Below are 22,932 nucleotides of genomic sequence, written 5' to 3' on the forward strand. Positions count from 1 at the left end.
GTTTGCAATTACATGGCTTGTGTAATTAATTAAGCAGCCACTTTTGAATCCATATCATATTATTTGACTTTATAACCTCTGATAATGATGATTCTGTTACCTACCATGAAAAATCTTTTGTATAGGCCTAATTTTACCTTTACTGAAATTTACTGTTACCCTTCATTATTGTATTGTAATATACTGCAAGAACAAGCAGAAGATCAATTTTCATTATATTTTTTGGTAACAAGGATAAAGCCTTTCCATGTTTTCAAATAACATAGTCAAAGAGTCCTAGACAACATTTTTAACAGAGATAAAAAACTGCCATGATGGAATATATCATATTCAAAGAGCTCCCAGAATTTTCTTTCACTGTTCTGAAATACTGGCCTTATTAGATTTTCTGAGCCCCAGTGAATTCTTGCAAACATAGAGTGTCTTCCCGGGCGATTCACATCCACATAACAAAATCTAAAGTCAAATTGAGTTCACAAGGAATCTTATCACATGGGTTGCATTATTCTTGTGGTGTTTCTGTGAGCACACCTGTAGTAAATTAGAATAACAACATTAATAATATCAAATAGCATCTTTGTGAGCCTACTATGTACCAGATGCTGTTAAACATTTTATATTTATCATTTTATTATAATACCTACTATGAAATAAGTATTAGTATTGTCTGTATCACCTAAGGAAGGAAGTTCAGGAGCCAATGATTATATAACCAAGTCATTTAAATAGCATTAAAATTCAGAAGTGACTCTGTGTCTGTAATTACTCCAACCCTTTACAGTCAGGGTGAGATCCAGGTGTCCAAGGATTTATTTATCATATAACTAAATCTGATTCTTAATTGTGACCCTTGAAAATATCAATGAGGTAATAAATCTTGTTTAATGAAAGGAAACATTTAACGAAAGGAAACCTGTGCCTAGATAACCCAAGTGTTAAGCACATAATAGTAAGAACACCATTGTTGATTTTTGTTTAACAAATGGCTTGTACTTCATCATTTATACAAATCACAGACTGAAAATTTGAAGGACAAATCACTAAATTTATCCTCACAATTATAAAGTATAGATTTGGTCATTATTGTCATGATTAATAACAGACTACATGGTGTTTTGAGAGTACACAGAAAAATGTTCTATTGCACAGATTAGTCCGTTTTGTACCAATGTTTGGCATCTTTGAAATCTATTGCACAAGGGTGGTGGTTAGTTCCTCCCAGGAACTGGTTGTCTGACTTCATTGCCAGCATTTTTACAGGCATGAGGGTGGCTGGAATAATCAGACATGACCCAATACTCAGAGCTTTCAATGACTCCAATACAAAAGAACATACTACCATTAAAAAAAAAAATCGACATTGGACTGGTTAAATTTATATTTCATTCCTGTCATGCTTGGCCACCTCCAAAAAAAAGCTTTTTTTTTTTTTCTCTCTTCTACTAGACAAGAAACCCTTTTGAAGAAAAAGTATATACATGTACAGATCACCATGTCTATACATGGATGAGATTCTCCAATTGTGTATTTTTAGTGAGCTCTATTTCACATTTTTTAATGCCATTCTCACTTTCACTGGATACTATGAAGACATCACATCCAATTAGTAAACAACATTACCTCTCATTTCTCATTTTTTGGAAGAATATTTTCACTGCTGCTTTGCCTTGACCAAATTCTGACTTCTCTGTGTGGGCACTGCTTCCCTGGGGTTGGTCACTGTGCCGGCACCATGTAGTAAAAGCTTGCATGTAAATAAGGTGTTTTCAGCCTACCTCACTGCTGCTCCTATCCCTTTGCTATCTTATTTATTAATTACTGCATTACTTGGTTACTGTTATCTACCTCCTGACCATTGCCCTGCATTTTGAAGACTAATATGTGGCTCATCTTATCTCTCTACATAAATTTCAAGGAACTTAATGCTCATATAAATGAGCTTTCTTCCACCTATCATAAGTTCCTGACATTCCCACTGTTAACTTCATTATCTTATTAAACCTGAATGAGAATGCTCCACACACATTCCTTAAACAATGAGGACAAATGCAGATAATGTCCTCATAGAATCTGTTATAAAGAGAGCCATTTGAAAATGAAACAAACGGAGAAACAAACCTATATCTGGTTTGAACTGAGAGATAAGGAAAAAGATCTCGATTTTAAAAACCAATCTTCCTAGCAGTTACTGTAAATTGTTTTATAATTTTAGGACTCAAAATAGTAATTATTAAGCCTCTAATATAGCAACTTTCCATTTTACCAACACAAGCCCTTGGCTGTATGTGTATTTTAATTGAAAACTCTACTTTTGAAATCCCAGACTCTAATATTAAACTTGACAATTAACATATATCTTTTCATCCTCTTACTCATTGACTCATCATATTTTCAAAGACATTTTGACATTCAGTCTCTTTAGCTTGTTTTAACCACTTGCTATTTGAGTGGTCTTGGGCTACTTACTTAATCCTTTGAACTTCAGCTATTTCATCTGTAAAATGAGTTAATAATGACATCAACTTTATATGTTTGTTATAAGGATTCAATAAGAACAGTAAGAACAGTTCCTGACACACAGTGATCACTAAATACTTCTTAGCTATTCACATTAATTGTACTATTCATATCATCATTGCTGTTCTATTATTGTTTTGTCTATTTTTCAAATTTGTCCTTTCCTCATTTCTCTTTCTTCCTTCCTTCCTTCCTTCACTAAAGTTCTTCAATGTTTATATGCACTTTTTCCTGTATGTTCAACTGCTCTGTTCCTGGACACTTGCAGCAGCTTTACCTTCTCCTGGACCCTTGCAGCAAAATTCCAATAATAAATGAATCCCATAATCATACTCTTTGTTTCTATACCCATGCTTCTGAGTGCTTCTGAAGAAAAATCAGAAACAGAAACCGCTAGAGTCATTAGAAATTCATGGTTCCCAATGTCAGCTACCAGTTCAACACTTTTTGGCAATTCTATTGTAGGTCACTAGTCAGCACCTTATTATTCCCTTTGGTAGCTATGAAAAGTCTTCACTGTGCTCCTCAAGTCTCCTTTACCGCCTTTTTTTCTCCCATTATCCAGAGATATTCTTGTTTCTTACTTTACAGTATGAAATAAAAACAATTAATGTCAACTTCCTGAATTTCCTAACATCTGCTATTTACAAATTCATCTACACTTGATCTCATGGATATTTCCTATTTTCTCAGAGATGGAGGAAAATGTGCCCCTCTACCTATTGAAGTGTAAGTCATCCACGTGATTTTATTTTTCCTGGCCTCTCCTGTCCCTTCTGGAAAGCTACTTTATCACCCTTGTTCGATTCTTTTCCTTGAAATAAACAGACCCCAATGTATTCCATTAAGACAAAAAGAAAAAACCTTCAGCTATTTCTCCTTCAAGCTCTCACTCCTTCTTGCTACAACCAAACTCTCACCAAATGAAGTCTGTGCTAATTGTCTTCATTTTCTCAGGATCTATCTACACTTCAGTCCTTAACCATTCTGATTTTTACTTACCTATTCGCTGAATCTACTTTGGTAAATGAGTTTACTGAAGCATTATTTATAATGGTGACACACCTGTGATAAGGATCATGGTATTTATAGATCTATATAATATTGATAATATATATCCATTTATCCTGGGCCTTGACTTCCTGAAGTCATTCAAATTCATCTTGGGAGACAAAATGAACAGTCTGTGGAGCAAAAACATAGGGTGCTGTATTCTTCAGCCTGTCTCTTTTCATCGCACAGAATCTCAGGGATACCCAGGAATGGTATAATGCTCTCAATCTCAATCCAGTGTGGCTCATGGGGATTTTAGATGCTGCTTTGGTAAACTGGTATTTTTTTTTCAGATTATAGCCACACTTCAAAATTGTATACATTAGGCAAACTTTCTGTAGTGTGGTCCCCTTTGGCTCATCCATTGCATGTCATTATAGAACCGTATAATGTAGTGGCTGTCAGGCTCTTGGCATTGCGCAGAACCCTGTTAATTGCTATTGCAGCAGAGAAGGGCCATAGGTAGAGAGAGTAGGGCTGTGTGATTATCTTTTCAATAAACTCTAGAAGCACCACCTTCAACCAGAGCTATTCCACCTTAAAATATATTCCAAATATATTTAGCCCCTCCATAATTTTTGTTTGTAGAAAGGATTCTACAACCAAATCTAATGAATTGCACTGGGGCTTTGGTATGTGACACACCTGGATTTAGTTTTCTCTCTTCCACTTTGTAGCGACGAAAACTCAGCCAAATTACTTTTTGAAACTATTTCCTTATCCATAAGAAAGAGCTTATCATTTCAAATTTCAAGGCTGTAAGACATAGACCTAAAAATCACTTTTATTTACAAACTTATAAGGTAAGTACCATTATTATCTTCATTTTATAAATAAATTCTGGCTTTGAGATATGATGTAAATGCTGAAGATGACTCAACTGGTCACATATAGAACTGAACCAAGATCAGTCTGATTCCAAAGTCCATACCCTGAATCTAGATGTGGTACTTGGTACTTTACTTAATACAGAGAGTGCTGGGAAATAGTGGGCCTTATAAAATGTGTTACCTAATTGATTTTTTTAACATGTTTATTGGAGTATAATTGCTTTACAATGTTGTGTTAGTTTCCGCTGTATTACAAAGTGAATCAGCTATATGTATACATATATCCCCATATCCCCTCCCTCTTGCACCTCCTTCCCACCCTCCCTTTCCCACCCCTCTAGGTGGTCACAGAGCACTGAGCTGATCTCCCTGTGCTATGCACCTGCTTCCCACTAGCTATCTATTTTACATTTGGTAGTGTATATATGTCAGTACTACTCTCTCACTTCGTCCCAGCTTACCCTTCCCCCTGCCTGTGTCCTCAAGTCCATTCTCTATGTCTGCATCTCTATTCCTGTCCTGCCCCTAGGTTCATCAGAACCATTTTTTTTTTAGATTCCATAGATATGTGTTGCATACAGTATTTGTTTTTCTCTTTCTGACGTACTTCACTCAGTATGACAGACTCTAGGTCCATCCATCTCACTACAAATAACTCAATTTCATTTCCTTTTATGGCTGAGTAATATTCCATTGTATATATGTGCCACATCTTCTTTATCCATTTATCTGTTGATGGACACTTAGGTTGCTTGCATGTCCTGGCTATTATAAATAGTGCTGCAATGAACATTGTGGTACATGACTTTCTGAATTATGGTCTTCTTAGGATATATGTCCAGTAGGGGGATTGCTAGGTCATATGGTAGTTCTATTTTTAGTTTTATTTTATTTTATTTAAAATTTTATTTAAAAACAGTTCCACAAAAGAAACAGTAAAACATATAAAATATAGTGCTCTCTCTGAACAGGAAGATTAGTACTTTAAGAAAAGAAATAGTGTAAACAGAACACTGATTTTCTGCCAGAAGTTTGAGAATCTAATTGATGAGCTGCCCTTTAATGTCTGTAGCTATAAATGCTTCAGTTAGCTATAAATGCTTCAGTTACCCATCATATTGTAATCTAGTGTGAAATAATTTTCTGGTCCAGAACGTTTGTTTTGAAAAGAATTCCAAGAAACAGACCACCTGCTAGTAAACAAATGTCAAAACACAAGTAGCTGGAGTTGTTTGCATCCTTACAGACTTCTACTCTGAATGTTATTCTCGTGGGTGAGAGTGGTGTCTCTATAACAGGGAAAAAAAAAAAAGAAGAAGACACTTTGCCTTATGTTTAGAAGACAAAAATATAGTTCCGCATATACAGTATTGAATATTACAGGAGGATAAAAAGAGAAAATCTTTTTTGCTAATACTATGGACATTAAATTGCATTACTTTTTGAAAACCATAAGACAAAATGATAAAGATGGAGAATATAGAATACCAAATAGCAATGATCAATATAACACTACAAAAATTATGTTGATTGTCAACTGCAGATCAATATACTGTGATTTCTGATACTAGCACCTTTCCTACGAGATTGTATATTTTTATTTAAAGTCTCTTTAATTAGGTGTATATGCCTGTGTGAGTGTGTGTTTACTGCTATAATTTTAGGTTGAAATGCCGCCTCAAAGTGTTACAGGGTGTCACACCAAGAGAGGAAGCACTGAGTGTTCTGTATATGTTTGAGGGTTTAGAGTGTTAGAAATTTTAATTTGAAGATGTTAAGAATAATCAATCAATTACTAAGAGCTATGTCCCTCCTCCTATAATCAGGGTGGTATTGCCAGTGGAAAGAATGATCAATTAGATGCTTTGGTGCCATTTAAGTACAGATGTTTCGATTTTAACTCTGGAATTCTAAAAATTAAGGAACGTATTTAAACATAAGCACAAACGCACACCTGGGGTAAATATAGCATAGTAGTTCCAATTTGAAATAAACATTTTCATAGCCTTATTTCATATTTCATAGCCTTATAATAAACATTTTCATTCTCCTTATTCTGGGAAAGGAATTCAACATCTCTGTAACTTAGTTTTCTTGCCTGTAAAATGGAAGTACAAATTTGGTTGTTTTACACATTAATTAATGACAAGTTCTTAGAAGAGATCATGGGACTGTTTACTAATAATACTGCTATAAGATTATCTGATTTTGTTGTTCAGTTCTGCTACTATTTCATATCTTTCATTTATTTTTTTTCCACATCCACTGGGATGACTATAATTTAAAAAAATTTTTATTTTATATTGGAGCATAGTTGATTAACAATGTTGTGTTAGTTTCATGTGTACAGCAAAGTGATTTAGTTATACATATACATGTATCTATTTTTCAAATTCTTTTCTCATTTAGGTTATTACAGAAAATTGAGCAGCATTCCCTGTACTATATAGTAGGTCCTTGTTGGTTATCTTTTTTAAATATAGCAGTGTGTACATGTCAATCCCAAACTCTCAATCTATCCCTCCCCCCTTCCCTTCCCCCCATAAGTTCATTCTCTAAGTCTGTGAGTCTGTTTCTACTTTGTAAATAAGTTCATTTGTATCATTTTTTGTTAGATTCCTCATATAAGTGATATCATATTTCTTTATGTCTGACTTACTGCACTTAGTATGATAATCTCTAAGTTCATCCATGTTGCTGCAAATGGCATTATTTCATTCTTTTTATTGGCTGAGTAATATTCCATTGTATATATGTATATATGTATATATCTTCTTTAGCCATTCATCTTTCAGTGGACACTTAGGTTGCTTCCATGTGCTGGCTATTGTAAATAGTGCTGCAGTGAACATTGGGGTGCACGTACCCTTTCAAACCATGTTTTTCTCTGCATATATGACCAGGAGTGGGATTGCTGGATCATATGGTTTAATTTCTATTCGTATTTTACCCTTTCACGTGTAGTGCTACATATCAATGCAAGAGAAAAATGGCATCTCTAGTAAACAATATTATATTTCTATTTTTTACTTTTATCAGCATTTAATATGTTGCATTACAATGTTCTAGGCTTCCTTTCTCTGAAATTCACTATCCACAGGAATACATATGTTGTTCTTCCTTCTTTCCAGATTATTTTCAAGGCTGTTTTAGTATTGGTTGCATATTCTCTAAAATACATGTAATGTTACTGGAACAGTAAGTTTTGATCATGCTTAATCTATAAAGAAAGCTTTATGTATTTACTGGTCTATTTACAGATGATTATTTGAGTTAAAAATATATCACATAACTGGGATTATATTTTTTAAAATTTCCCACGAAATTTAAAGTAAAATAACAATGAGGATTTAATGTAATTAAAACATTATTTAATTTGTATTTACTATTTAGATCCCACAGTAGGCTAAGAAACAGCTCATTTTGGTTTCCCTTTAGAGGTTTCTGTGCTTTTGGTGACTTATAAAAGTAGAAATATTAACCTGTCCTTAAGGCATGAGTTGTTGCTAAAATGTCCATAGGTGAAATTTTGAAACGTGGCAATAGAAATCAAAAGGATAGACTATGTACTCATGTAATAGCAAACGGTGTAACAGACATATTTATTAAAATAAGGGAAACTGTCTAACATTAAATATTATATAAAGGATCAATTCCCTAATCTACAGATTTGCAATAGGAAATACTTAATGAGTTTTGCTGTAATGTGTTTTACTTATTTTATTCACTGACAAAATAATATACTGATTCAAAACAGTACAACTTTGGAATAGACTACGTTAAATTGTTGATTCCTTTATTGTGTGAATATTTAGACTAGTGGGAATAACGTCCATCATATTGATATATATTACAAACGGATGGCTTGGTGGTTAGCAAACATCTCTGCTTTGTTTTGGCATTCCATCACCTTCAAGAGCTATTTATTGACTCATATATTCAACTACTATAAACATAATGCCTTATTTAGAAAATGTATTGTGACAGAAAAAAAATAAGAGAGCACTAGTCAAAGAGGGATTTACTGCTTGCAAGAGCTTTATAGTATAATTCAGTGTATAAACACATTGACATATCTATATTAAATAAAGAAATGTTGGGGACTTGCTTTTTATTTATGATACTATAAATTATATAATAGATTTAAGCATGTGTCCTTATGTCTTCAATCAATATATAAATTATGTCACCTACCATAAGATTTTATTCTCATACATATCTATATGACATCTCTTTATCCTATGGTGAAAATATCCAAGAGAAGCTACTTAGAGATCATTTTAACATCATGAGGGATCTTTGTTATTTTTTTGAAAAATTATGGATGTTGTTATTTTAGTGCTTTTTAAAAATATTTCATTATTAAAAGTTTTAGCCATTCTCATATATATAAGGGTGTACAATGAGAAAGAGAGTTTTAATTGAGACATTTCTAGGCCTTATATTTGGTAGGAATCCTCTGAACGCATCTGTTCGTTCCCTTGAATGTTCCATGACAGCCAGATGGTGAAGGTGAAGCTGAGCCTTGGCATCCTCTGATCAACAGAGAATCAGACTTAGTGACAACAGCAGACCAGCTTCAACCAAAGGAGGCTCTTCCAGGCTAACAGGGTCTACACAAATAAGATTTTGTAATTTGCTCTAAACAACAGATTGATTTCTACTTGTGAACAAGTAGTACTATGAGGATATTATTCCTTCTGACTGATATATGACACTTCTGTCATTTAATTATCACATCTGCTTTTTAGTCATCAGGGAAGAAAGTAATTAATAACAGCTGTTGTAAACAGTCCATATCTGATCTTTGGTTCAACAAGATCTTGTTTTGTTTTGTTTTAAGTTCTGGAAAAGTGGCAAATACAGAGCATCTAATTTCTTGTCCTACAGTTTCACCTTAAAGATGCATCGTAGCCTGACTTGCATGCTATATTTTTGGGGTAGTGTTTTTCACAATAAAACCTATGAAAAACTGGTGTATTCTGAAAGTCTATCAGGTGTCAAACAGTTTTAAGGTGAAAAGGGAGTTAAGCAATGACGCATTTATGTGACAGATATGAAATATATGATTAATAATTATTAAATATTTAGCATTCACTTTATATTTTTCATGCTTTTATCATCCCACTTGTCACAACCAGGTTCTTCTTGATATTAAAAGAAAAAATTAACTATTTAAATGTAAACTTCCAGAAAAATTTTTAACTATTTTACCTACTTAAATTTAAACTTCCAGAAAAGTTGCAAAAGTAATACAGAACTCTCATATACCTTTCACCTAGCAGCACAAGAATTTTGATGCTTTGTAAACATGTTAAATATGTTATATAGATATATTAATTTATTCAGGTAATGTTTAGTTAATAGAATACAGTGTGTTTTGTTAATGCATTCTCATACAATTTCCATGGACTTTTCTTGTGTGTCAATATTGCTTTGCATAATTTATCTCTAAAATACAGAGGTTGACCATTGCCTCCAAACTGAATAATTGAAATACAAAATTAATGAAAAAATAGTAACAAAAAATCTGTGGGTAAGAACTTAATAAGTGCTCATAATAAACATATGTCCTGTTGATATAGAATGTGAATTCTACTGGTAAAGAGAAATGTAGCAGACACTTTCAGTGCTCAGCCAATTACCCTCAGATCCACATACCATTTTAGTGTCCCTCAGCCTGATTTCTGGTGGTCAACACATACATCATGGTCATTGCCACCCTTGGGTTGCTAGCATATGCTTTGCCTGTGAGCATACGTGATTAGAATTGGCTAAGATTTAATGTCTCTTTGGAGGCAGCCTTTACCCAATGAATTACTGATGGATATAAAACTATAATTATTGCAGTTCCCTTGCCTGAGGATAATTTTGAAGCAGGTATTTTGTACTATTTCCAAGATTTTCTCTAACAGTTTAAACTTCAGTCACTCACTGTAAAGTTGGCTCAGTAACTCTCCCCATACTGGCTGCCCAAACTTTTTTTTTAATCATTTCTCCTGTCTTCTTCCAGTGTTCCCTCCACCTCATGTACATAATCCTTCTCTCAGGGTCTGTTTCTTGCGTGAGGAGAAGGGGATCAATTAAGATAATAAAGATAATAAAAGATAATTATTATTTTAATCTGTGATTCAGACCTATGGCATTATCTGCAAAGTTAAAACAGTTGACTTTCTAGATTTTGTTGCGATATGCACATCTCTTTTCTAAACAATGGATATTTCAGTGAGAATCCTCTTTAATTTGTATGAGTTTACTGTTTCTGAAATACCAGATTTTTTCAAATAAGATTACAAAATATTGAATCCTAATGACTTATGGCTGTTGATATTTTCCAGTTTAGTAGAAATAAACAGAAAAGATTTTGATGGGTATGAAATTGAAATAGAGTTCAAGCTATTTGTCACCTAACCAGACATCCATCGATGAGTTTACAGTAAATATAGTGCCTGCCAATGATATGAAACAACTTTAACTACTAATTTTTAACATATATTTTTGTGATTTAAAAACTGTGATGAATCTTTCTCTTTATAAATTTACTTAAAATGTTTTTCCACCTGTGAACTTATGCTCATTAAATGGATGTCAGGTGCCAAAACTATTGAGCAAAATAGGATTAGTGCGCCAGTGCAGTGTTTTCAACCGTAATTGTCAAATAATGAAAAAAACAGCTATGGCTGTTCGGTAATTTATAAACCTTCAAGTTGGCGGGAGTGATAGTAATGAGTTATAATAAGGATTATGAAAAAAGCATTTGCATGTGTCTTTATTAAGCCCATTTATCAATCCTCTAATTTCTTTCTCTTTTGGGGGGGATCAATTTGGAGAAGAAATGCAGTTCTTGGGGAAGTTCATCACCAACAAAACCTCAACATTTAGGGTAGAGGGATTTTCTATCCACTGTAGCTAAGGAATATGAGATCTTTAAATGTAGTTGTCACTCCCTTCATAATCTCAATACACATACTTTTTAGAGTTAAAATGTAACATTTGGTATAAAAGAAAGTATGAACTGGTTATGCATCTCTGTAACTACCTTATCTATAGTCTATATCCCTTTTTTATCATTCAATATATGAGAATTAGACTCTTATTTTCCATATTAGCACACAAAAACTTTCCCTTCCTTGACTTCTCACAATAGCCCAGGCCCTTCAGAATTACTTATAAATAGATTTAACTTACGTAAAATAAATAAAAAGATTCCATATTTCCTGGCCACTGTATAATCAAACTGTCAATAGGCATAATGGACTTAACACCTATCTGATTAGAATATGTTCTTATGTATTGTCAAAGATGGAAAGAAGGATTTTATAGAGTTTATTTTTCACATTCTTTAAACATTCTGTCTATGTAAACAGGATATATTCTTAGTAGTTGATAAGGTTTTTAAAATTCTACTGTCATACTCTCCTGAATGGCTATTGCTTAATTTATGGTAACCTGCCATTCCTTATCTAACAGCTTTGCATTCAGTGTTTCACTTACTGGACTCCATTTAGCTCAGGAAATTTATGTTTCACATTATCATGGTCTTTGTTTCCCTGGTAAAATCAGCATCAAGATATCATAAAAGAGAGGGGGAAGAAACAAAATTCAAAGGGAAAATGTACTTGTAGAGCCAATATTTTCTTAACTTTGGAGGTGACCTTAGTATACTTTAAATAATGAAAGGGAAATGATGTACGATGATGCATTTTTTGCTATTACATTTAGACATGTATAAATGATGTGCAGAATTTCTATAATGCATCAATTTACCCATGTTATCTAAAAGTACAGTACCTTTCTCTTTTTGGCAAACTGTGTACTTCTGTCTTATAAAAATTATCTTAAGCCATACTCAGGACAGTTCCTTAACTTACATTGAAATATAAGTACAACGTGAAAAATGTGTATTTAATTGTATCTAATTAAGTAAAACTTCAGATATATAGCTATGCTTCATATAAATATTTAATAAACATGTAGGAAAAAACCAAGCTTCTATCCATATGAGATGTTTTTCATAAATTGATTGCTATCCACATGCGAACTGCATTTTCATATCATTCATATTACTCATTCTTAGCAGTTCCCTTCAAAAATTTACTTCAAGGATGGCTCGTTAGTGAAGTTTAAGCCAAAGATCTTAAAAGTCCACATTATTTCTTATATTACTAGAACAATAATATATGCCAAGTGTGTATTACTGCAGTGCATATTACAGTGGGGTCTCATGATTTAAATTAGTCTTCAGTTAACAGGACATACAGGCAGCTAGAAATAGTCATACCTACAACAATCAGACAGCTTTCCTCTGTTAGTGTATCGGATAAAAAGACTATGACATAGGAACATTATAGGGATAGTGAGGCTCACCAAGCCAGAAGATGGAAAAGGCTTAAGTGTTCTCACCACAAAGAAAGTAATGGTAATTATGTGATGTGATGGAGGTGGTAGCTAATAATATGGTGGAAATTATTTTGCAACATGTAAGTGTAACAACTCAACATGTTGTATTCAAACTTACATGACATGATATATCAATTATATCTCAATAAAGCTGGGAAAAAAGAATATAAAAAAGAGAAACCAAAGAATGCTATAAGAATCAAGACTCAATATCATTATTGCTTATAGTCAGTAATGAGGGGTTAACTAAAATCTAATTCCACATCAGCAAAGGTGATTCAGCTGGCAGGATTAGAAATATGATAGTTGTGATTATCTCCTGCACATAGATTTAGGTTTGTTACTCACTTACACTAAGAATATGAGTTTGAGTTCTGAAGATGTGTTATTGCACTTTTGGAATGCCAGATCAATTTTTCCTGAAAAATACTTGTTTTATTCAATTCTTTGCTTTCTGTGTGCTGTGTTGCATATGTGACATTTTTGGTTGAAAGAAAATACCCAGAGTGAGAAAATTAGAAAATTTGATATGCTTTTAAACACTGTCACCTAGTTTTAAGTTTGAATATAATTAATTGTAGTTTAAATAATTCTTAAGGTCTGTTGGTTAAGGTACCCCAGAGAAATGATTACTTGGTTTTCCAATTATATGAGTTTTATCATTCTTATCCATAGTATTGGTTAGCTGATTCTTGCTATGGGAGAAAAACAAAGATCTTTGTACATCTTATTCAAATAAGAATGACAGAGTTATTAATTTCTGCTTTTAGTTTTCCCCTGAGTAAACAGGTGTGGCATTTTAGATAACCCTGAGACAACTCTAAAATATCTGAATTAAACTTTTATCCATGTTTCATATTGGAATAATTTATAACATTATTTTTATGAGTTTTAGGGTTTTGTATTTCTAATAAAACATTTCAAACTATGTACAGTGAATGTAAATCATAACAATATTGAATCATATTATAAATTGAAGAGTTGGCTTTAAAAATGGAATCACAAATATATGAATGCCCAACTTTTTTTTTTTTAATTTGTATGGTACTTTATTTTTTTTTTTAACATCTTTATTGGGGTATAATTGCTTTACAATGGTGTGTTAGTTTCTGCTTTATAACAAAGTGAATCATATACATATGTTCCCATATCTCTTCCCTCTTGCATCTCCCTCCCTCCCACCTTCCCTATCCCATCCCTCTAGGTGGTCACAAAGCACCGAGCTGATCTCCCTGTGCTATGTGGCTGCTTCCCACTAGCTATCTACCTTACATTTGGTAGTGTATATATGTCCATGCCTCTCTCTCGCTGTGTCACAGCTCACCCTTCCCCCTCCCCATATCCTCAAGTCCGTTCTCTAGTAGGTCTGTGTCTTTATGCCTGTCTTACCCCTAGGTTCTTCATGACATTTTTCTTAAATTCCATATATATGTGTTAGCATACGGTATTTGTCTTTTCTCTTTCTGACTTACTTCACTCTGTATGACAGACTCTAGGTCTATCCACCTCATTACAAATAGCTCAATTTCGTTTCTTTTTATGGCTGAGTAATATTCCATTGTATATATGTGCCACATCTTCTTTATCCATTCATCCAATGATGGACACTTAAGTTGTTTCCATCTCTGGGCTATTGTAAATACAGCTGCAATGAACATTTTGGTACATGACTCTTTTTGAATTATGGTTTTCTCAGGGTATATGCCCAGTAGTCGGATTGCTGGGTCATATGGTAGTTCTATTTGTAGTTTTTAAGGAACCTCCATACTGCTCTCCATATTGGCTGTACCAATTCACATTTCCACCAGCAGTGCAAGAGTGTTCCCTTTTCTCCACACCCTGTCCAGCATTTATTGTTTGTAGATATTTTGATGATGGCCATTCTGACTGGTGTGAGGTGATACCTCATTGTAGTTTTGATTTGCATTTCTCTAATGATTAATGATGTTGAGCATTCTTTCATGTGCTTCTTGGCCATCTGTATGTCTTCTTTGGAGAAGTGTCTATTTAGGTCTTCTGCCCATTTTTGGATTGGGTTGTTTGTTTTTTTGTTATTGAGCTGCATGAGCTGCTTGTAAATTTTGGAAATTAATCCTTTGTGAGTTGCTTCATTTGCAAATATTTTCTCCCACTCTGAGGGTTGTCTTTTGGTCTTGTTTATGGTTTCCTTTGCTGTGCAAAAGCTTTGAAGTTTCATTAGGTCCCATTTGTTTATTTTTGTTTTTATTTCCATTTCTCTAGGAGGTGGGTCAGAAAGGATCTTGCTGTGATTTATGTCATAGAGTGTTCTGCCTATGTTTTCCTCTAAGAGTTTGATGGTGTCTGGCCTTACATTTAGGTCTTTAATCCATTTTGAGCTTATTTTTGTGTATGGTGTTAGGGAGTGATCTAATCTCATACTTTTACATGTACCTGTCCAGTTTTCCCAGCACCACTTATTGAAGAGGCTGTCCTTTCTCCATTGTACATTCCTGCCTCCTTTATCAAAGATAAGTTGACCATATGTGCATGGGTTTATCTCTGGAATGCCCAAGTTTTAATTTCACTTTTTTAGTTTGTATGTTTTGTTTCACCTTTGTGTATTGTTTTTCTTATGAAATGAATTTTGGGAATACTAATAATTTCCTGGGTATAAAATTCCATTCTCTAAAGGTTCAGGAGATCATTTTTAGTCAGAATTCCACTCCTACAATGTATAGTCTCCTTAACCCAGCTTTAAAGTTTCCATTATAACCAACTATGTTGAATAAATTTGACAATACTCTGAAGCTACCATCCTGTTTGGGAATTTTTTCTCATTAGAGATTATTCAGAGATTAAATATGAGATAAAATTATTACTCAAACTGAAGAACGAAAGGGTGGGTAATTTGGTCTACATGAGAATATCATTGAATCCAGATGCAGTATTATAGCCTGCACTACTGGGGATTAGAAAATTCAAATGTCTGCTGGATTCATTTATTTCCTTTCTTTGCCTTTCTGTCCTCTGTTCCGTTCTCCTTTCTGAAACAGGATTATAAAGATTTTAAATTTATCTCTTCAGATGTCTACTCACTACTAATTTGACATACACATGACTTTGGTTTCATGTACTATACTCAGGGTTGGTCTTTTAAATTTAGCTTCTAGAATTAACTGACTAGAGCCTCTGTGTCTTTTTTTATAGTTCACATTGGTTCAAAATAATCTATTCAGATTCTGTCATTCTGTAGGTTGATTTCTATTAGATTGGTTGAATACCTGCAATCCATTCAGCTGTGTTCTGGTCAGCTCAAGTCATGTGGTTGTAGATAAACCTGGATTTGAGGAATATGTTTTATATTTTAGGCAGACATATGGCTAAAGCTATTGGCATGTTTTCTATTTGTTTCTGTTTTCCCTTTTTTTTTTTTTTAACAAAGTAGATTATCAACTGATTCACAGCAAGTCCGTAACACTGTAAAGCAATTGTATCAGTTTGAAGTGAAAGGGTTAATGAGTATTCAATGAAAAGAAGCCTTTGACGAATAAGAAGCAAGCTTAGAAAGATACTCATTTGTAGACCATGCCACTTTATATAGAAAAGAGAGCTTATACAGAGAGTGGAAGAGCCCAGAGGACAGAGTCAGGAGACGTGGAGAACCCAGAAAACACAGATAAACCCTAATCAAGGAAGTGGGAACCTGGTCCTAGCTGGATTTTAGAATTGTGGTTGTCCAGTGACTACTATATGCTTCCAATTTTCCACAGTTTTGAATAGAAATGTGTTATGAACTGAATAGTATCCCCTCAAAATTGATATGTTTAAGCCCTAACTCCCAATCTGACTGTATTTAGAGATAGAGCTTCCAGGAGATTAGGTTAAATGAGGTCATAAGGTTGGGGCCCTGTTCCAATAGAACTATTGTAATTTTAAGAAGAGATCAGAGATGCATACTCACAGAGAAAAGGCCACGTGAGGACACAGTGAGGAACCAGGAGGAGAGCTCTCACCAGGAACCAACCCGGCTGGCACCTTGATCTTGGACTTCCAAGCTAACTGAACTGTGAAAAAGTAATTGTTTTTGGCTTTTTGTTTGTTTGTTTAAGTCACCCAGTCTGTGGTATTCTGTGATGGTAGCCCAAGCAGACTAATAAGAGTGTCTGTGGTTGTTATTCTATGCCTTTCACACAATTGCATGTTGGCTGTAATAGAGGGAGATACATTGTCTTTTTAGTTTACCAGAGGAACAGTACTTGAGGAGTCTTTTCCACATGTAGACCTGACACAGTTCACGAGTATCTGAACTTTGGGCACATAGTTTTTGAACTACTGTTGTAATAAGCTGAGACTGGTGGTCCTAGAGGAAAGAATGAGGATATTTTGCGTATAAAAATGATATGAATTGTGGCCAAATAGCAGACTATGGCAGATTTTTTTTTTTTGATGGTGAAAAATTCTGCCTAGCCAATGCTTTTCTACAATGTGACCTTCATAGTTCTCCTCTCAAGAGGTGGATCTATGTTATGTCCTCTCGTATCCAGAACAGACTTGTTACTTATTTGTAACCAAGAGAATGTGTAATAAATGCTGCTGTTTTTTGAGGCTAGGTTGTAAAAGGTTATGTAGTTTTCACCTTGTTTGCAGGCATACCTCCTTTTGGAGCCCTGAGCTGCCTCATAAAAAATTTATGCAAAATGAGATACTGCTATTACATAATCTTACCTATTGACATTTTAGATTATGCTTCATAAGGACAAGGACGTTTTCCTTAGTGTGTTAAGAGTATTTATCATCGATGGTTTTAATAAAACATTATCCAGAGTATACTGAAATGATCTTTTAATCTGTTAATATATTTGATAATGTAAACAATTCTCACATTCCTAAGTAAACCAAGGCAAGTTTTTTTTCCCCTTTGATACATCAGAGGCACATTATATTACTTTTAATGGTGGCATTTTAGCATTTTAGGAACTTCAAATAATTCTGCTGAAAAGGGATGGGCTATGCTTTATTTACTCTGAGGAAATCTGAATTAAAAATACAGTCATTCCTCAGCAACCGGGACACACTGCGAATATCAAAACCTGTAGATACTCAAGTCCCTTACAGTCAACCCTCCCTTTCCCAACCATGGACCATGTAGTATATTCAGTCTGCAGTTGGTTGAATCTGTGGATGCAGAATCTGCAGATATGAAGAGTCAACTGTATATTTTTCAAGTTGATTGAAAACTAAATAGTTGGTGCCAATTAAAAAATGCTTTAATTTGGATCTTTTAAACTCCATGCAACAGCTTAGAGAAAAAATCCCTGAATTTGCATATTAATTACTGTAAACAACAAGACAAACACACACACACACACACACACTTGCATTCATGAGGAAAATAACTCCTGTTTATGTTGTTCAGAAAAAATTATATGGGCTCCATTTTCAAATAAAATGTTTATTGATCATATTATATGATAATATTAAAAGTCCTTCAAGAGGGCATTCATATTCTAGTGTGAAGTAGAACACTATAAAATTATCAGCTGGTACATATTTTGCTATTTAATAAATGTTTCAGTAACACATAGTATGACAAAAGTTTTATCATTTTTCTAGTGCAAGTCATTGTCAATCCACTAACTGTTCTTCTCCTTCAATATTGTGTTGACTATTCTGGGTCTTTTGCCTCTCTGTATAAACTTACAATCAGTTTGCTAATCTACACAAAATAATACATTGAGGTTTTGATTGAGATTGCATTGAATCTATAGATAAAGTTGGGAAGATCTGACATCTTGACAATATTGAGTCTTCCTATCCATTAACATGGAATATCGCTCCATTTATTTAGTTTGTCTTTGTTTCATAAGGGTTTTGTAATTTTCCTCATTTATACCTAAGTAATTTGGGGGTGTAAATGTAAATGGTATTGTGTTTTAACTTCAAATTTTACTTTTTTATTGCTGGTTTATGAGAGGGCAATTGATTGGTATAAGAAACTTATATCCTGCAACCTCGATGTAATTGCTTATTAGTTTCAGGGGTGTGTGTGTATGTTTCAGTTCTTAAATGTTTTCTATGTAGACAGTCATGGCATCTGTGAACAAAGCCACTTTTATATTTTCCTTTTCAATATGTATATCTTGTATTTCCTTTCCTTTTCTTATTGCATTAACTAGGGCTTCCAGTACAATATTGAAAAGGAGTAATAGGGAGGAACTTCCTTACCTTGTTCCTGATCTTAGGGGAAATGCTTCTAGCTTTCTCGTCATTAAGTAGGATGTTAATATATAATCTTGTAAAGATGTAAAAATCGGAATTACATACTCTACAATGTAGAAAGGTGGTGTAGAAGGGAAAAATGATATATAAGAAGAGATGCAGAGAAGTTTGATTATCACATCTATAAAGCTACCATTACTCTGTTTATAAAACCCATGATAGTATAACAGTATAAAGGTAAACACAGAAAGTACATAATTGTATATACTTATCTTAGAGAAATCAAGGAATGTAAAGGAGAAAAAGAGAAGCTCACTTTTTTCTCTTCTTTTTTTCTGCTTTTTTCTCATAGGGAATTAATAGTTATAATCCTTAAAGAAATAGAAAGCTAGGAAATACCCTTACATAGGAACAATTATAAAGGTAACTACCAGACTTAGAACAAAACCTTGCTAAATATCAGAAAATATACAAACGCAAACAAGACAATAAAACACAGTATGAGAACAGAAATATATCACAGAATAATACGGAATAGGTTAGAAACATATCTGTCATAAAGGAAATGTAAAATGACTTTACCCCATTTAAAGAGAAAAAGGATCACATTAGAACAATCATAGCACAACTCTACATTGTATCAAGAGACACATGTAAAAACAGAATTCAGAAAATATGTGAAAGAGCAAAGTTAAATTATACTTCCATTATTTATGTATAAAATTATTTTCTCATTTACTTTCAAATGTTAAGTATTATCATTTTTAAAAATTATATTCCAATTTAAGAAGCTAAAAGGATGCCCTGTTGTTTCAGTTTGCATGTACATATGTATTCACTTGATCAGATTTAAATTTGCATTTCTTCTGTGAAGCATTCATGTTCTTCATCCATTTTTTATGACTATTTTTTTAGAGGAGTTTTAGGTTTTGTAACAGAGTTGAAAGGGAGATAGATTTCCCATGTACCCCATATGTGCATAGACTCAATTATCAAACATCACTCTCCAGAATGGTACTTTTTTTTTTTTTTTTTTTTTTTTTACCAGTAATGAATGTAAACTGACACATCATAATCAAAGTCCATAGTTTAACTTAGGGTTCACTCATAGTGAGTTTGGGTAAATGTATGAATACCTATATCTGGGCTTGGACAACTGTATGATTACATATATCTGTTATAATACTGTATAGAATATTTTTGCTGCTCTAGAAGTCCTCTGTGCTCTGCCTATTCATCTTTGCCCCACCCCTGGCAACCACTGATCTTTTTTATTGTCTCCATAGTATTTTCTTTGTCCATTTTTAACTATGTATTTTAACTTGTCCTTATTGATCTCTAGGAGCTATTTATGGATACTTCTATAAATCAAGAAATGTGAAGGTCAATAACTGAGCCAGTTATTTCTATAAATGTATGATCTGGCTTTCCCATTTTATATAATGATTTAAAATTGGAATTCTTCCCTGATTCTTTTAATTAGGCCATGAAAAGAAACAAACAAAAAACTACATGATAAGCTGGCATGCTCCACTAAGTATACAAGAGATTATCTAGAAAAACATTTTCTAGAAATCTAGAAAAACTGCTTTCTGAAATACTCTTGGCCATCCAGTGGTTCTCTACTCTCCAAGTTATTTTTTTCTGTGTCACAAATTTTTTCTTGAAACTTCCACTTTCATTCCAGAGGTAATAGTTGGATCTTGAGAATGAGTGTATTGCATTGTAAAAAAAACAAAATATATGAAGTTATTGTATTTTGGTTGAGTTTTAATATTTGAAAAATAATTTTTAAATCCTAAGTTATATCCTCAATTATGTATTTTTTTTTTTTTTTTTTTTTTTTTTTTTTGCTGTACGCGGGCCTCTCACTGTTGTGGCCTCTCCCATTGCAGAGCACAGGCTCCAGATGCGCAGGCTCAGCAGCCATGGCTCACGGGCCCAGGTGCTCCACGCCATGTGGGATCTTCCCGGACCGGGGCACGAACCTGTGTCCCCTGCATCGTCAGGCGGACTCTCAACCACTGAGCCACCAGGGAAGCCCCTCAATTATGTATTTTAAAATTAGTTTTAATTAATCATTTCATATATTTTGGTCGTTCAGAAAATCTATTTAGAAAATCCATTGGATCTAAAATACGACATTCTATCTGCTCATAAAATCTTCATAAGAATTTGATTTCTATTTATAATTTCCTTTTTTCTCCTCTCTCTTTCTGATGTATGACTATGTACATTAGGCATGAGTATGATTTTTATGTGTTTATTTATATGCTAGTTATGATACATTTCAGATCAAATATAAATTGTGATAAAATTATAGTAAAATCTAATTTTGTCAAGTGAACCTTATTTGAAAAAGACTCTCAGTGGGAAATGTTTAATTTTATTAACCAATTTTTAGAAGAGTGTAAAGGAAATTTAGGAAAAAAAAAAGGAAACAATCTGTTTTTAGAACTTACTTAGATACAATGAATTGGAATTTGCTAGTTTCTTTATCCAAATATATCATAAGCTGAGAGCAAATAATCCAGTTTTAGGATGATGGGTTTAGGGTTTAGATCTTTATTTGTAGAAGATGTTTATATTGCCTGGATGAATTCTTCTTATTAATGTATGCATTATATTTATATTCATATATGTATATGTAGTTAACAATTTCTTCTCTTCCCTGTTTTAATCAAGTATTTTCATTATGCTCTTTGTCCATTAGTAGATTGTTTAGTCTTTTTGAAATTACATTAGAGATTATACTATGCACCCATAACTTATTAGTTACTTTAAATTATTACTTTTGTTACTACCTCACATTATGAATTTTATTGCACTTTAATTCCTTTGCCACTACCTCACCATTCTCTTCACTTGTCATCTATTTTAATTTCACATACACTTGCACATTACAACATAGTATTGTTTTAAATAATATTAATTTCAGTTTAGCTGGATATTCACCCTTTCCTATGTTCTTTCTTGTTTTAATGTGCTTCTATTTGGAATCATTTTCTTCCTTCTGCCTAAAAACACTTCCTTTAATATTTTCAATGCACAGTTTTTTACTTATCTGAATATATTTTGTTCTTTATTTTGAAAGATATTTTCTCCAGGGAATAGTAGGGGAGAAGATAATGAAAGCTAGAGATCTTGAAATTTATAAGTGGAGAAATAAGCCAACGCATACTATGGGATAATGTGATAGCTTTGCTTAATTTTAAACCTAATGTTGGTGTTGCCAGGAAACACAAGCTACAATAATAATTAGTATCTCCCTCTCCTCTTGCTAAACTTGCTTTGTGGCAATTTTTCATATTCATTCTCTCTCCCTCTCCCTCCCTCCCTCTCTGTCTTCATCTCCCCCTCCTCCCTCCTCTCTTATTTCCTTCCCTCCCTCCCTCTCTCAGTGAGAACATAAATAAAGTTGTCTGAGTTTGAATATTTTATTCTCCCACATAAACAGCTAAAATCAGAGGTAAATCAGTCTGCACTAGCTAATAATTGCTATTTTCCCTTTGCTATAACAAACTATGTACTCCTGATGTTGCAGAATTTTTAAAGCATTCAAATATAAGAAAAATACTGAACAGTTTTAGAGTACATTTTCTCTTATCTTGAAATAAGGACATTCAGCTTTTGTTTGTTGTCTGTAATGCTATATTGATGGATTACTGTTTGTTGCCAAACACACTTTCACAGAGTAGACTTTATCATAAACAACTTCAGCTATGAAAATAAAATAGTTCAAATTTTACAATGTCAAAGTTTTGTTTAGGGAAACAATTTTACAATCAATATTCTTGACTTTTAACAAGCTTGATTTAAATAGTGAAGCCTATCCCACGTTGCATTCTAAACAAAGTAGAGTTCGTAGTTTTTACTTTGCTTACATCTTTCATTGTTAATGTTAACAGTGTTGTATTATGTTGCTTTGGCTTTTAGCTATATGCTATTATTT

The 22,932-nt window shown here is 33.4% G+C and overlaps 1 long non-coding RNA gene across 1 annotated transcript in view; it reads right to left on the reverse strand.

The window, feature by feature from the left end:
- Nucleotides 1–395: 395 nt before the first annotated feature.
- Nucleotides 396–22,932, reverse strand: part of LOC132530903 (uncharacterized) — an 82,423-nt gene continuing 59,886 nt past the window's right edge. The window contains exon 3 of the long non-coding RNA XR_009543940.1: nucleotides 396–531. This is a non-coding gene — a long non-coding RNA (uncharacterized LOC132530903). The remainder of the gene's footprint in view (nucleotides 532–22,932) is intronic.

Source organism: Lagenorhynchus albirostris, chromosome 12 (assembly GCF_949774975.1).
Source record: "Lagenorhynchus albirostris chromosome 12, mLagAlb1.1, whole genome shotgun sequence".
NCBI classification, from domain to species: domain Eukaryota; kingdom Metazoa; phylum Chordata; class Mammalia; order Artiodactyla; family Delphinidae; genus Lagenorhynchus; species Lagenorhynchus albirostris.